The sequence below is a fragment of the Lolium perenne genome, chromosome 4 (genome assembly GCF_019359855.2).
Source record: "Lolium perenne isolate Kyuss_39 chromosome 4, Kyuss_2.0, whole genome shotgun sequence".
NCBI lineage: Eukaryota > Viridiplantae > Streptophyta > Magnoliopsida > Poales > Poaceae > Lolium > Lolium perenne.
In genome coordinates this window covers 220,169,000-220,186,297 of record NC_067247.2, presented here as the reverse complement: position 1 = coordinate 220,186,297, position 17,298 = coordinate 220,169,000, and the positions used below count along the sequence as shown (strand labels likewise).

Genomic DNA, 17,298 nt, shown 5'->3' with positions numbered 1-17,298 from the left:
GGACTAAAATGAAAACTCTATTACAAGAGACCAACGACATAGAGCGGTGCCGAGATTCGGAAGACATCGGAGTATGGGGCGGTGTAAAAAATAGTTGTTTACCAATTGCAATTTGTTAGGGAAAGTGTATATCTTTCTTTACTATTAAATTGCAATAGGTGGCTGGCTGGTGTCACAAACAGGCCAAAGAGTTTTTTCTAGGCCCAAAGTCTCCTTAGAATTCCTCACGGCCCATGACGGTCTGGCTTTTCTTTTCTCTTCCTAGCCCCAAGCCGACTCACGGCCGCGGCCGGCCCAGGTCGCCCGCCTCCACCACACCAGGCTGTCCTTGCTCCCTCGTTAGCATCCGTCCGTTCTGAAGGTGCTTGTCGGTGAGGTCAACGCCAAGGAGCCGTTCTGGAACTTGAGTCGAGCTGCTCGTGATGATGATCTCTTGCAAAACTGGCCCGATCTGCTTCGGATGCGATCACGACGGGAGTACCTCACACGGACAAAGCTGGCTTGATTTTCCTTAATCAACTAGTGGATACCCCGCGCGTTGCTGCGGAAATTTGAGCATCACTTCTACGGAATAAAATATATAAAGTACAAATTATAGAATATCAACCATAAGTGGAGGGAAAATCATTTCATAATGCCTACTTGATGAATATAAATTACTGTGTTACTAAATGAAGACCATTTTGAGTTATACATATATTCTAACAGATTTTTTTCCGACAGATAATACAATTCAAAATGTAAAAAAGATGAGTATGGTCTTGGCGTTTTGGTGAAATCACAGGTCAGGCCTTGAGTTTGATGGTCACCTGTTGTCAAGAAAATATGGTGCAAAATAGAAGGGATATATTAGAACATCCAATTATGTAGTCAGGCAACATAAAATTTTATGCAACCTATCACGTGAAAAACATATATACTTAAGAGAAGGATAGGAAGAACCGGAGAAAAACATACATATATTGATTGAAGTAAGCCAGAGGTAATTGATGCATCCTAACCCTTTTATACCAGCCTGGAACAATATGAGAAGCAAAATACGTTTGGCCACTTGAAATAGTGTGTTGAACACCTGCAATGTCTGTTTGAAGAAAAGCAATTAGACTATTCTGACTTCAACGCAATCAAAGAGAATTAGAAAGTACTAGGAAATATGCCCGTGCGTTGCAACGGGAGAAATAAAGAAGACGACTTCTAAGAGCAACTCTAACAGAGCCTGTAAAACGGCCGAATCCAAAAAAGTCCGGCGACTTTACGGGTTCAAGCCGAAAGTGGGCCAGAACGGAGCCCGAACTCGTGGTCTGGCCCGTAAAATGAGTTCGGGGGCCCGAGAAACTCGGCGCCCCGTATTAAAAGGGGCCACAGAGGGGGGTTCGGTTTCCAAACCCTACTCCCCTCTGCCGCTACCACTTCCTCCGCAGCCGCTCCCCCTCCTCTCCGGCGAGCAATTCTACCACGGCAGAGAGCCTCTGCCGCCACCACCCCTCCGTACGCAATGGGCCGCGCAAGACGCGTAGGTAGGGGATGGGGCCTAATCGGCGGCGGGAACCTAGCTCCGCGTCCGCCGGGTGTACGGTCGGAGGCGGACCGCGAGGCGGGTGCGCTCCGACGGCGCTTGGAAGCGGGCGGCACGGAAGTGGCCACGTGCTTTCAGGCGCGCTAAGGATTAGCCGAGGAGGCGCCCCCCACCAGCTCATGCAGCCCGCCGCTGCCGGCGCTTCCCCCGCGTGGCGACGACAACGACGATGACGAGGCAGACGGGCCGCCACTCATCTGCAGGAGCTCGGCGGAGGCGGCGGCCCTTCGAGGTGGACGCACTCGTCGTCGCGTAGGAGTCACCGGCGCGGAAAAATCCTCCGCCGCCGCAAGGACTGCCCCGGTGACAAACCGGGACCTAATCTAGTAGTTTAGGTATCAAATTAACAAATGTAGCTCGATCTGCCCCGTATTTTGGCTAGTTATATGTAAATTATTGACGAATGTAGCTCGATCGAAGCAAGAATGAATTTAATTTCGCAAGATCATCACAACATATTTTCCCGCAACGTTTGATTTTCGGTTTTTCAGTTCGCGAGTTAGGATTCTAATCTGCACCGTGACTAAAACCATCTAAACTGAACAGTTCGAGAGACCTGCGTTTTCGGTTCGGAGGAATACAGCTCTGCTAGAGATGCTCTAAGAATCACTGATCTCTTGATCTTTATTCGGCGTGTAGTTGGTCATCAGATAGTCGCCCTCGCAACAGCCCACCAAGCAAATTGCATGTCATCCTCCAAACCTTCCAACTCTTCCTTCACTGTCGTATTATAGCACAATCCTTTAGCAAGTCTAGTACGATCTTCTCCAATGCTGGATCATACTTGTGCTGGTCTACGTGCTTCTGCGCCTGCAGTCTTGATCCCGCCGATGAACTTTAGGACCAAGTATTTATGCATTTAAACTTGGATAACCTCTTCTACACACATTCTGATGTAGCTGGCAAAACTTTGTTCTGACCTTCCATATTGCCTTTTTGGCCTTGTCAACTTCATCATTGCTAACTTCAAATTTCTTGGCTAGCCCGTTCTTATCTCAGTCAGGCCGTAATTTCTCAACTTATAAGTTCTCGTAATCTGGCAGTTGTTCAGTTTCTCTACTTTTTTCTTTCTACTGCATGTAGCTTTAATCCTAGCCATTTACCTCGGCCCTTAGTCAGTTTCTTTCTCTGCAGCATGAAGACGTTCACTTGTCTCATCAATATCTTCCTTGATCCTAGTTACCTCATCCTCAAAGATCTGACGTTGTCATGAAGTGCATCCACTTCAGAATCTTGATCTTTTAAGCAAAGTGCTTGTTTCATCTAGTTCTTCGAATTACTGAATTCAAAGACTTGCCTTTCTGAATAATAGACTGATTGGCTTCCTCTAATTAACTGGAACTCCAACAGATGGACTTTTTACTATATCGGGTTTTGAGAAATTCCAGACTCGCGGCTGCCAGTATGTATTGTACAAGATTATGCTGCAGATATAATTATTTTGTGACTGAGTAGTACGTACTCAGCTGACAGCTCACGTGACCATGACTCGCTAGTAGCCAACGCAGTCTCGCTCCCGGCAACGTAATTCCTCCGCTTGAAACTTGAGATCGGTAATCACACAACTCGGACCATTAGGCGACGAGCAGCAAGAGATCGATGCACCGCACAGACACGACCACGTCGGCGACCAGGGCGACCAGGAAGCCGAGGCCTATGCAGCATGCTTCTGGAGCACAAGGTGCTTCGCTGGTCGTGTCTCCACCGTCACCATGGCAAAGCCGCCTGGCCACTGGATCGGCACCGGCGAGTCCATGATCGCGTAGTGGACTCAGTATCCTGCAACTCGACATCCTCACCCACACCACCAAGGAGGCCACCATCTAGGATTGTCAGGCTGCGCCGCCGCCGCTGCGTGTCCATGTTTACTCCTGATGGCCGCCGCCGCTCCCCTACTCCCGTCTCCTCATGGTTGCCAACGCAGTCGCTTCCTTTGCTTTGAAGGACGCAAAACTCGACGGTAAGGCCCTGGTTTATTTTCAGATCGAACCAAGGTGACTTGCCCTCTCCAGAGTCCAGAACTTCCTCGCAACGTCACCGATCCTTGGTCCACGCCCCCACCAGAAAGGCCAGGTGAAGAGCGATCACCAAGCCCTCGACGGCAAAACTGTGTCAGGCCTCGATCGACACCATCAGAAAAGTCGATCGGCGGCGCAACCGTCAAAGGCCTCAATCGGATCCCATCGAAAAGTCGATCGATTAGAGATTCGCCAGCCCAAATTCGACGGATACTCTGATGATCGAGCGGGTATTATCGAGCGATTCTATAGAATTTTCTTTGGGACTCTTTTTAAATAGGACCGGGAGACCAAACCTAATACGGTACGGTGAGCAACTACGATACGAAATAAGGAACCGACGGACGGACGTACCAGACAGACGACGAAAACACCAAACCGCAGAAACACTTTTGTATTTATATTTTGGTGGGAGGGTAAATCTGTCCAAAAAAGTGTTGGACGAACAAGAAACCTTATTTTCTTTATTATTAGGTATAGATAGGCGGAAGAATAAACTTTTGTCCAGGATCTTGAATGACCAACTATGATTATGAACATTTTCTCCTACCCGTATGAAGAAAAATAGGGAAAAAAGAAAACCTCTATGAACTGACCGATTGACTCATTGGAAAGAAAAACATGCATATATTGATTGAAGTAAGATATAGCTACCAGCAGGCAACAACATGAGAATCATATACGTTGTGCCACTTGAATATTTTGTTGAACACCTGCAATGTCCATATGAAGATGACCAATTAGAGTGTTCTGACTGCAACACAAACATGGCGAATTAGAAAGCATAGATAGATGAATAAACTTCTGTCCAGGATCTTGAATGACCAACTATGATTATGAATAGTTTCTCCTATCCGTATGAAGCAAAGTATGGAAAAAAGAAAACTTCTGTCCAGGATCTTGAATGACCAACTATGATTATGAATAGTTTCTCCTATCCGTACGAAGCAAAGTAGGGAAAAAGAAAACATCTATGAGCTGACCGATTGACCCCTTGGAGCTCAAAACAATCTTTGAATGGTTTCTTCTGATCCTCGGCTATAGAAGGACGGGGAGAACCGGGGAAGGAAGAGGGATGGGGATGAAGAGCCCAACATGGAGCTCATCTATATATTTAGGCGCAGAGGTGGTGGCCCAAGAAGATTAAGAGGTGGCCGGCCGCTCGCATGCCTTTCCAATCAAAGAGTGACTGTTCTTCTCTCCACGATATTGTGGTGATGAATGAGATAAGGAAGTATGACAAAACACCTAGCCTTTAGACTAAAGTGAACTGGTACTAATATATTGGCAGTAGGGCCACGGACATGGCAGGTTCCATGTTTAGAAAAATATCGTATTTAATGGCTGATAGTGGGGTTGTGAGTGGGATGACATGGAAGCTTGAAAAATCACAAGAATAAATAGTGTCTGTGACATGTTGATGAGAGATGGATGCAACGATAGAAGAATCCAACTGATAGGAACAATTGGAGTGATGTGGCTTCATGAGGTTTGAGCTTGCAAACATTAAATGCATCTTAGTGGGGATAAACTTTATAGATATTATAGATATGTACTAGCTAGCTAGTTGTATCAGGTACGTACAGCCGACGAGCTAGCGTTTCAGGGCTAATCGGCTAGCAAAGCTTTCTACCAACTCGCTGCAGCACAACGCACGCAATGATGTTCAGATGTTTTTTTCCATTCGAAGTTCTGTACAGATCACTATTGGGTAAATGCAGTGTTTTCTGTATGAGTTCCGAATGATTCACATACTATGAGATTTTTTTGGTATAGGTTAATCTGTAACATCTCGCATCATCATGAAAAAACACTTATTAGAGGAATTACTAGCCTTGGTACGTTAATACTTGAAATATTTAACAAGATAATATTCAAGTATTTTTTTTAGATTACCAAAATTCATTTCAGACATTGCGGCATCACGGATAAATCTTACAAAATCCACACTTCCATAGTTAGTTCAACCAAACAACTTTTAGCTTTCACGCAGTTTTTAGATCACAGCGGCTTTCCTACCGTTCACATTTTTCAGAGTTCACAACAAAACCAAACACACCCTAAAACAACTCATGTACGCACAAGTTTCCGAACAGCCCCTAGCGATTTGGAAGAAACCCGTGAACTCCCGATCCCTGCGACGTTCCGTCAAACAAGCAGACGAGATCGAAAAAAATCCTTGGAAAAAACCGGTGACCTACCGATCCATGTATATGTTCCGTTAAAAAATACGAGATGGTAAATAAATCGCCGCACACAGCGTGGCTGATCAGATGAAGAGAAAATATACGGACGCAGCTTACCTATCCGACCAAGAGGGGGAAAAATGAATGCAACGCATCCTGCTTTTCAGCATTAACGACAACATGGGTGCCTCATTAACTGACGTTCACTTGGTTTCCTTGTTCGTAAGTTTTATTTGATCATGAGAAATTGTTTGACCAAAATTGGTTCTAGGGTACTGAAAGATCGAGATGTCGCCTAGAGGGGGGGTTGAATAGGCAATTACAAACTCTTACGGATTTGTCTTGTAAGAATGCGGAATTAAACTAACGTTTAGTTTACAAGCACAAACCCCAAATATGCTAAGCTCAACTAAGTGTAACAATGGCAACTAGAGCTAAGCAAGATAGGCACAAGATATATGTAGCACAAGTGATAGCAAGATATATATACTTCAAGCACGATGGCTATCACAAGGAAAGAGAGCTCGGGTATAGAAATAACCGAGGCACGCGGAAACGAGGATGTATTCCCGTGTTCCCTTCCTTTGCAAGAAGGTACGTCACGTTTGGAGGAGTGGAGGTCCCACGAAGGATTCCCCGCGCCACGAAGGCTCACCCTATTCTCCGAACCACACCCACGAAGGATAATGGCCCTTTCCTTATGGTTAGCTTTTCCTCCGCTCCGGAGATGGCAAGCTCCACAACCACTTCACAAGCTCCGCGAAGGAGAAGCCCGGGCCCCTTCACAATCTTCCACGAAGAGATCACCGGGGCACCAACCAAGCCAACTAGGAGGTCTCCCTCCAAGAGTAACAAGCTCACGGTCTCTCACTCGAACTAATCGTGGTGGAGAGCTCAAAACTATGCAATGATGCAAAGCAAGAACACCAGAGGTGTTCAAGTCCTTCACACTCCAATCCCACCAAAGCAACGAATGCTAGGATGAGACTGGAGAGGAAGAACAATGGGGAAAGTCAACAAAAGACTCCAAGATCTAGATCCCAAGAGTTTCCCTCACTTAGAGGAGAAATGGATTGGTGGAAGTGTAGATCAAGATCTCCTCTCTTAGATCCCTCAAGAATGAGCAAGAATCATGGGGGGAGACAAGAGAGAGAGCAAGTTCTTCAAAGGCAACAATGGAGGTGAGGTAATAGAAGAACTGACTAGCCCAAGGTGGAAGAAGGGGCTATTATAGCCAGGGAGCAAATATACCCGTTGGGGGAAAAAGACAGAGAAAATCGCACAGGAAACGGGCAGAAAAAACGGCCAGAAAACAGGCCCAGCAGGCCGACCAGAAATGGCGCTGAGGAGGCTGGCCGGGCGCCCGGTCGGGCCGGCCCAGCAGCCGGACGGGGCGGTGATACGTCTACGACGTATCGATAATTTCTTATGTTCCATGCCACATTATTGATGATATCTACATGTTTTATGCATACTTTATGTCATATTTATGCATTTTCCGGCACTAACCTATTAACGAGATGCTGAAGAGCTAGTTGCTGTTTTCTGCTGTTTTTTGTTTCAGAAATCCTAGTAAGGAAATATTCTCGGAATTGGACGAAATCAACGCCCAGGGGCCTATTTTCACACGAAGCTTCCAGAAGACCGAAGGAGTCACGAAGTGGGGCCACGAGGTGGCCACACAGCAGGGCGGCACGGCCCAGCCCTTGGCCGCGCCAGCCTAGCGTGTGGGGCCCTCGTGTGGCCCCCTGACCTATCTCCTCCGCCTATTTATAGCCTTCGTCACGAAACCCCCAGTACCGAGAGCCACGATACGGAAAACCTTCCAGAGACGCCGCCGCCGCCAATCCCATCTCGGGGGATTCAGGAGATCGCCTCCGACACCCTGCCGGAGAGGGGAATCATCTCCCGGAGGACTCTTCACCGCCATGGTCGCCTCCGGAGTGATGAGTGAGTAGTTCACCCCTGGACTATTGGTCCATAGCAGTAGCTAGATGGTCGTCTTCTCCAAATTATGCTTCATTGTCGGGTCTTGTGAGCTGCCTAACATTATCAAGATCATCTATCTGCAATGCTATATGTTGTGTTTGTTGGGATCCGATGGATAGAGAATACTATGTTATGTTGATTATCAATCTATTATCTATGTGTTGTTTATGATCTTGCATGCTCTCCGTTATTAGTAGAGGCTCTGGCCAAGTTTTTACTCTTAACTCCAAGAGGGAGTATTTATGCTCGATAGTGGGTTCATGCCTCCATTAAATCTGGGACAGTGACAGAAAGTTCTAAGGTTGTGGATGTGCTGTTGCCACTAGGGATAAAACATCGATGCTATGTCCGAGGATGTAGTTGTTGATTACAGTACGCACCATACTTAATGCAATTGCCTGTTGTTTGCAACTTAATACTGGAAGGGGTTCGGATGATAACCTGAAGGTGGACTTTTTAGGCATAGATGCATGCTGGATAGCGGTCTATGTACTTTGTCGTAATGCCCAACTAAATCTCACTATACTCATCATATCATGTATGTGCATGGTCATGCCCTCTCTATTTGTCAATTGCCCAACTGTAATTTGTTCACCCAACATGCTATTTATCTTATGGGAGAGACGCCTCTAGTGAACTGTGGACCCCGGTCCATTCTTTTACATCGAATACAATCTACTGCAATACTTGTTCTACTGTTTTCTGCAAACAATCATCATCCACACTATACATCTAATCCTTTGTTACAGCAAGCCGGTGGGATTGACAACCTCACTGTTACGTTGGGACAAAGTACTTTGGTTGTGTTGTGCAGGTTCCACGTTGGCGCCGGAATCCCTGGTGTTGCGCCGCACTACATCTCGCCGCCATCAACCTTCAACGTGCTTCTTGGCTCCTACTGGTTCGATAAACCTTGGTTTCTTACTGAGGGAAAACTTGCCGCTGTACGCATCACACCATCCTCTTGGGGTTCCCAACGGACGCGTGTTGTACGCGTATCAGGCGGCGCGCCGCACTGGGCGGCAAACAGGCAAGGGCGCGCGGGGGCGATGCGGGGAGCAGGCCGCGTGGGCGGCGCGATGGTGAGCGGGCCAGTGGGGCACCCGGCTGGGCCGGGGTGCGAGCCGGGCGGCCCGGTAGCGGACCGACCCTTCAACCGGTCATGGGCCAGAAAAGCCACTGGCCACGGCCTGGATGGCACCAGCGCCGGGTCCGGCGCGGACCGGGTGGGCCGGTGGCCGGTCCGGTCAGGCCGGCCGGTCGGCTGGTGACGTGGGCACTACCCTTCGGGTAACCGATGTTGCCCTATCCTGTACCATCTAGTTGGAGGCCCATGAAGACACTCGGAAGCAAGGCGGGCCTCTAGGACGGTGCACCAGAAGGTTCCTTGACGGGCAAGACAAGGAAGCAGTCGAACAAGGAAAGATCGGATCTAAAACTACTGTAAACCTAGTCATATTCGGTTAGACCTCTTGAGACCTGGCCTCCTATATAAAGGCCAGGAGAGGGGCTGCCGAGGGACACGATCAATCTTAGCAATCTTAGCCAGCAAAAGCTTAGAGCTAGGTCACCTTAGCGATTAGCCATCTCGACGAGATCTCAGCCAAACTATTCGGCGCCCCATTGTAACCCATTATCATCATAATCAAGAACAGACAGGCAGGACGTAAGGGTTTTACCTCATCGAGGGCCCCGAACCTGGGTAAATTGCTCTCCCTGCTTGTCTGTGAACCGATGTCTCGTGTCAGCTTGCAGGATTCCATCAACCCTAAGCCCCTATCGGAGGGCATTGACGAGGAGCACCCTCGACAATTGGCGCCGTCTGTGGGAAGCCTGTCGGCACAAGGCAAGTCATCGGCAGTACTAGTCACGTCCGCGGCGTTCTTACTCAAATCACCGACGCCGGCAGAGTCAAGAGATCCGATCCGCTGCGGGTCCTTCGAGTTCGTGCCGCGCCGCAAAGCACTTCATCCAAACTCTATGGCACCATCTCACGACACGGAGGCTGTTTTCGGTGGCGTCCACTTCGTCATCGACTCCGGAGGTTTCCTTCGCCTCCCTAGGGCCGGCGTGTCCGACTCAAAGGCCGTACCTCCGGAGGGTGTCCCTTCAGTGACAACCCTGAAAATTCTGCCCAGGAGCATACAAGAGAGCAACCGAGGGGGTCTCGACACCACGGCTGGAAAAAGGAAGAGACGAAGAGGCTCACACCATGAGGAGGAAGGCAGAACAGCAGTTCACCCTCGACAGTTCGAGCAAGGATGCCACGACACATCATCAATCAGGGGCCGCACCCGTTCTCCGTACCTTTCGGCTACAGAGCAACTCGAGGCGCCATGTTACCTCCACTCCTACATTGATCCAAAAGATGGTCGGGAGAAGTCTAGTCATTTGTTGAGGAACTGTCGACACTTCCTAGAGATTCGGCAGTTCTGTGATGATCTTAGAGCCGAAGCTATATCAAGAGTTCACATGATGGAGAAGAGGGCAAGGTCCTACGACCATCCGCCAGAACCGTATGTACCAGAACCATACGAACCAATGGAAAAAGATGAATATGTACCAGCCGAAGTATTCCCAGAGCTACGCGGACAAGTCAACATGATCCATAAAACCAGCTTTTCAAAGAGAGAAATCAAGAAGTTCTCCCGAGAAGTAAAATATGCGGAAGTCGCCATAGTTGATACGCCTGATTTCATCGACTGGTCAGAACAAAGCATCTCCTTCAGCAGGGCGGATCACCCGAAAGCTGTCCCAAGGCCCGGCCACGCGGCCCTTGTCCTTGAAGCACAGATTGGAGGGTACAATATGGGCAAAGTATTCATGGATGGATGAAGCGGCTTGAACCTGCTATTCGCCAGCACAATGAGAGCAATGGGTTTAACAGTCGACATGCTAAGAGAATCTGACACAGGGTTCCACGGCATTATACCGACTCGACCCTCTTACTCGCTCGGCAAAACATCATTGGACGTAGTCTTCGGCACGCCCAGTAATTTCAGGAAAGAAAAGATCGAGTTCGAAGTAGTCGACTGGGAATCTCAGTACCACGCCATCCTCGGCAGGCCTGCGTTTTCTCAATTCATGGCCGTGCCTCATTATGCATACCTGAAACTGAAGATGCCAGGCAACAACGGGACCCCAATAACCGTTCATGGCAGCTTTGCTCGATCAGACAACTGCGACAGGGAGTTCCAGAAGATCGCCTCGAAGTTTGGAGCCAAGGAAGAACTCAACACGGTCGATACCGTTACAGACCACACACAACCACTAGCCGACAATCGAAACGTAAGATCCGATGAGTTCGACACTGCAAAGGAAGCTAAGAAGCTGCAGGTGCACCCTACTGACCCGAAGAAGACAGTCAATACTTCGGCTGACCTCACTGACGCATAGGAAAGCGCGCTCATCGAGTTCCTCCGTGAGCGTTGGGAGATATTTGCATGGGAACCATCTGACATGCCAGGTATCCCCAGGGAACTCGCTGAGCACGCCCTAAATGTTGACCCGACGGCCAAACCAGTACAGCAATCAATGCGACGATTTTCCGAACCAAAGAGAAGAGCAATTGGCGAAGAAGTTAATCGACTCTGCAAGGCGGGATTTATTCGAGAGCTTAAGGAATCTGAGTGGGTGGCCAATCCCGTCATGGTGCCGAAGAAGGACACGACCGCCCTCCGCATGTGCATCGATTACACCAACCTTAACAAGCACTGCCCGAAAGATCATTTCCCGCTGCCTCGAATAGACCAAATAGTCGACTCCACGGCCGGATGCGACCGTCTCTCTTTCCTCGATGCATACTCCGGGTACAATCAGATCAAACTAAAGAAAGAAGACCAGGAGCTAACCGCGTTCATCACTCCACACGGCGTTTTCTGTTACAACGTCATGACCTTCGGGTTGAAAAATGCAGGAGCAACTTACCAACACTGCATGCAAGCATGCCTTGGGGAACAGATTGGAAGAAACATTGAAGTTTACATCAACGACATCGTGGTGAAAACGAAGCACGCAGCCACGCTCATCGATGATTTGCGGGAAACTTTCGACAATCTGGACAGATACAAAATCAAGTTGAATCTAAAAAAATGCTTCTTCGGAGTGCCAGGAGGACAAGTACTCGGGTACTTCATATCAGCCAGAGGAATCGAAGCCAATCCCTTGAAGATCAAAGCTATTCTTGATATGGAGCCGCCAAAGAATCTGCACCAAGTGCAGTAGTTGGCAGGCCGACTAGCAGCGCTCAGCAGGTTCATTGCAAAGCTAGGGGAGAAAGCTTTGCCCTTCTACAACTTGATGAAAAAGTCGGAAAAGTTCGAGTGGACAAAGGAGGCACAGGAATCCTTCGACAACTTGAAGAAAATCTTATCGACCTCCCCAGTGCTTGTGACTCCGCGCGAGAAGGAGACGTTGCTCATGTACATAGCCGCAACAGCACAAGTCTTCAGCAGCGTTTTAGTTGTCGAACGAGAGGAAGCAGGGAGAGTTCATGGTGTGCAGAGGCCCGTTTACTACCTCAGTGAAGTGCTCACTCCTGCAAGGCAGAGGTATCCCCATCATCAGAAGCTGGCGTACGCAGTATGGAGGTCAGCCCGCAAGTTGCGGCACTACTTCACGGAGCACCCGATTATCGTTGTAAGTGAAGCACCCCTGAAGAGCATAATGACCAATCCGGAAGCCACAGGTCGAGTGTCTCAATGGGCTATCGAAATAGCGCCACATGACATAACTTACGTTAATCGAACGGCGATAAAATCCCAAATCCTCCCAGATTTTGTGGCAGATTGGATCCAATCACAGACGCCAGCAGCACCCGACATGTCGGGGTCATGGATAATGTACTTCGATGGGTCAAAACGGAGTACAGGTGCAGGAGCATGAGTGGTGCTGATATCACCGCAGGGAGATAAGATGAAGTATATACTACGTATGAATTTCTCTCTGCCGACGAACAACGAAGCAGAATACGAAGCGCTGTTGCGCGGAATGAAAATGGCAAAGGCGTGTGGTGCTACTCGTCTAGAAATCTATGGAGACTCAAACTTGGTGGTGCAGCAGTCGATGAACCTGTGCGACGCAGTCAGCGACAACATGATCGCCTACCGGCAGCTGTATCAGAATATGGAAGCTAAATTCGAAGGATGCGAGCTCAAACATATCGGCAGAGCCAGTAATGAGGAAGCCGACACTTTGGCAAACATCGGGTCTACGTGCTCCCCCATCCCAGACGGAGTGTTTTACGAAGTGATCACTCAACGATCAATAAAAGAAAAGACGTCGGCACCTCCAAAACCATCGGCTGATGAATTAGAGGCAAGCTCGCAGCAAACTCCTCCGGCTGAAGAATCTCCAACTCCTCCTGCCGAACAAGTCCTCCTCCTCGGGCCACTATGGACCAAGCCGTTCCTAGCGTATCTGACAAAGCAAGAGCTGCCAGAGGACTCTGTGGAAGCAAGGCGAATCGTCAGACGTTCAAAGGCCTTCGCCGTGGTAAATGGTGAGCTTTACAAGCGTAGCATCTCAGGGATCTTCCAAAGGTGCATCGCCATTGACGATGGAAAAGCACTGTTGCGCGAGATACACGAGGGAACCTGCGGGCATCACGCAGGGAGCAGGGCCCTTGTGGCAAAAGCCTTTAGGGCAGGATTTTACTGGCCAACGGCAGCGTCAGATGCTAGAGATCTAGTCATGAAGTGCGATCCCTGCCAACGTTTTTCACCAAAACCACACGCTCCTGCAACGGACCTAATGATAATACCCTTGGCATGGCCCTTCGCTCAATGGGGACTCGATCAAGTTGGACCGCTGCCAAGATCGTCACCCGGAGGACACACGTACTTATTGGTTGTAGTCGACAAATACACTAAGTGGATCGAGGCAGTACCTGTGCGAAACCAAAAAGCTGAAACATCGGTTCAATTCTTCGAGGGAATAACTTGTCAATTCGTATGCCCCACAGCATCGTCACAGACAACGGCTCCAACTTTGATTCCGAGGAGTTCAGGAAATTTTGTGATGATGGAGGAATCAAATTGAAATTCGCATCAGTCTCTCACCCCCAGACCAACGGCCAGGTGGAAAGGATCAATGGTCTAATAGGAGATGGCCTCAAGAAACGCCTTACAGGCGCAGCCGGAGCCTGGGTCGAAGAGTTACCATCTGTACTCTGGAGTTTGCGTACCACACCCAACAGGTCGACTCAATATACTCCATTCTTCCTGGTGCACGGAGCCGAAGCAGTTCTACCGGCCGACGTCCGATTTGAAGCTCCTCGAGTGACAGCATACACAGAGTCCTCCTCCAACATCGCGCTACAAGATGTTGTCGATCTCCTTGATGAAGCACAAGATATCGCCTTGGCAAGAACAACGGTATACCAGCAAGCGCTGAGAAACTTCCACAGCCGACGAATACGCAGTCGAAGTTTCAATGTTGGGGATATGGTACTTCGGCTGAAGCAAAAAAGATCCTTGAAGCTAGAATCTCCATGGGAAGGACCATACATCATCACCGAAGTGATACCAGGAGGAGCATATCGGCTCAAAAATCCAGCTTCAGGAAAAGACGTCGAGAATCCATGGAACATCGCGCAGTTGCGACGATTCTATACATAGGACACGATTGTTTTTAATCATTCAACAGCCTATAAGGTTGTTTTTACATTATGAATAAAGATCTAATCAGATTTTCTACCTTTTTTTTGCTCCAGGCTTTGGCACCCGAACATAACGTTTGGGGCCCCTACCATCGGCTCTAACTCCCATCGGGAGCGTTGGCCCAAAAGAAATGTGCTCACACAGTGTCATTAATTAAATACTCTCAGTGAGAGCTAAGATTAATGACACACAAAAACAACCAATCCAAGCCTCGAGAAAATTCTTCATGTGTTGCTTTGATGTTCCAGTGACCATAAAGGAACAAGTTGTAAAATATATGAGACACTGCCTGTGGAGAAATAAGAAAAATGAAGTTCAGGCAAATGGTTCAGCTCTTGTGGCATGGAAAAAAATCTGTAGACCCAAGGACCAAGGTGGATTGGGAGTTCTAAATTTGGATATTCAAAACAAGGCACTTATGCTAAAGAACTTGCATAAATTTTTTAACAATCATGACATTCCCTGGGTGCATCTGGTCAGAGAGTCTTATTACTCAGGTGGCAATTTACCCACTAATAACATGGGAGCTTCATTCTGGTGGAAAGCACACATCAAATTGTTGGATTTATACAAAGCTATGGCTAGATGTAAAATTGGAAATGGTAAATCTGCTAGTTTTTGGATAGATCTGTGGGAAGAGAATTGCATGCACCAAAAATTTCCTCATCTAGTATCTTTTGCTAAACATACTGACTGGTCTGTTGAAAGAGTGATTCATTCTGAATATCTGGAGGATCTTTTTCACTTACCTCTCTCACAACAAGCCTTTGAAGAATTTCAGAACCTAGAAGTTGTATGTCAGAATGCTCTTACAGTGGTACAGGAAGGAAATTCAGATACTTGGTCTTACATCTGGGGAAATGCAGAATTCTCTTCAAAGAAATCATATCAAGCTATGATTGGCTTCTCTCCAGCTCCTAAGATATTCTCCATTCTATGGAAATCTTCATGTCAAGCAAAACATAAATTCTTCTTCTGGTTGCTTCTCCATGATAGACTTAATACAAGGAATTTATTGAGAAGAAAATGTTTTGTGTTGCAGTCATATCAGTGTGTATTCCAAAGTTGCAATGAAGAAGAAACTCTAGTACACTAATTCTGGGCCTGCCATTTTGCAAAGAATTGCTGGGATTTCATTTGTCCACAGAGAGACAGAGGATTATCTATTCTTGAAGCGTTGGAAGATATGATATTTAAAATGAAACTGCCTTTTGCAATGGAAGTCATTATTCTCTCAGCATGGGGAATTTGGATAGTCAGAAATAACAAGATATTCAAAGGCCAGACTACAGAGTTCAATAACTGGAAAGCAATCTTTTTTCAAGAGCTGAGGTTGCTAGTACATAGAATGAAAAAGAAACATGTAGATTCTTTCAAAGATTGGATTCAGTCTATTAGTTAGTTTTAGTTTTCCCTTTTCTTTTCCTTGAGAGTTTCTCACTCTCTCCTTATGTAATTTTGTAAGATATTTTTTTAATTCAATAAAAATTGCAGGGGGCTTTTGCCCACTGTTTTACCTCAAAAAAAGCCTCGAGAAAATACGCGAGTGCTGCAGTCGATGGTTACATTATCACAAAATAAGGCTCAAACCGGTGCACCGCGTGACGAAGCCAAGCTCTCGCAAAAATTACATATCGACTTCGCAATAACATTGCGTAAAATTCAACGAAGTCGTCGAGAAAGCAGGTTGAACTGATCACTCAGCCGCACTCGACAATAAAATATCAATCAAACTAACATAGCGTGCAGCGCACGCAGTAAACAATCTTATGCAGATACAAGGTTATTACATTCATGATCGGGTTCCCCGGTCCCAGTGGGCCTTCAGTTCCTTTTCAAGGCATGACTCCATCCGAGAAACAACGGTGTAAGCAGGACCTCTAGCAACATCATAATACTGGCCTAAATCCCTCTCAGTATTTGCTACGGCTCTCAAGTCTAAAGATCGATGGCACGCCAATATCGAAGCAAAGGCAAGCTCAGCACCAGCCAAAAGCTCTTTCCGCACCAACTGTCGAATCCTCTCAGGAGACTTGAATCGGGTGAACAGGCCAGACAAGGTTTCGGGTGCTTGGTCCAGAGGAAACAAGGTGTTCCAAACCATTGTGAGATGAGCATAGTACTTATCAAAATAGTAATGCGCCTTCATCACCCGGTACTTAAACTTCGCCATGACGACAAATTTCTTCGGGACGATGCAGCCATAAACCATGCGTCGGGTGCGCAACATCGGTCATCGCCTCAACCTCTTCATGAATCTTCTTGTTCTCTTCAGCTGCATCCGAAGCTACGACTGGAAAAGGAACGAATGTCAGTTAAAAGAACATTCAAGCTATGCCAGAAATCAGAAGATGGGCTAATACTTACAGCCCAAACTTTCGGTAGCAACATGAAGACCATCGAGAGCGTATTGTTCGACAGCAGTCGCTATCTCTCCCTTTTTCTTCACCAAGGCTGCCATCGCGCGAAGAGAAGTGATGTATTTATTTAGACAAGACACCTGATCACGTAAGCGACGAACAAGGCCTGACTCGTCATTACTCGAAGGGTTCGGAAAGAGCTCGGCACGGGAAGAAGATGAAGGAATCTGCAGTACAGTCCCCAGTTCAGACCAAGCATTAACATAAAAACTCCCATCGGGAGCGCTCAGCATACATTATACAGACAAAAGGATGTTTGAATTGGCAACAGAGCCGAATTTTAATTGAGCTACGTCAAGTTACGGATGATCTTATTTACAACAAGTCAAATAACAGTTCAAGGGTTCGCTGACGATGAACCAGGGGCAGACTCAGGAACAGGCTTGGCTTGTGCTTCATCCACCAGTTTCAGAAGTTGGTTGGCGCAAGTTATTGCCGATCTTTTGAAAG

At 47.5% G+C, this 17,298-nt stretch overlaps 1 long non-coding RNA gene across 2 annotated transcripts; it reads right to left on the bottom strand.

Moving 5' to 3' along the window:
• Positions 1-4,661, bottom strand: LOC127348850 (uncharacterized). Of its 2 annotated transcripts, none has more exons than XR_007879983.1 (3): positions 4,249-4,661; positions 958-1,081; positions 1-809 (listed from the first exon to the last, which is right to left on the bottom strand). It is a non-coding gene; the product is annotated as an uncharacterized lncRNA (long non-coding RNA). The 2 variants fall into 2 exon arrangements; XR_007879984.2 differs by having other exon boundaries at positions 958-1,072.
• Between the last annotated feature and the right edge of the window lie 12,637 nt (positions 4,662-17,298).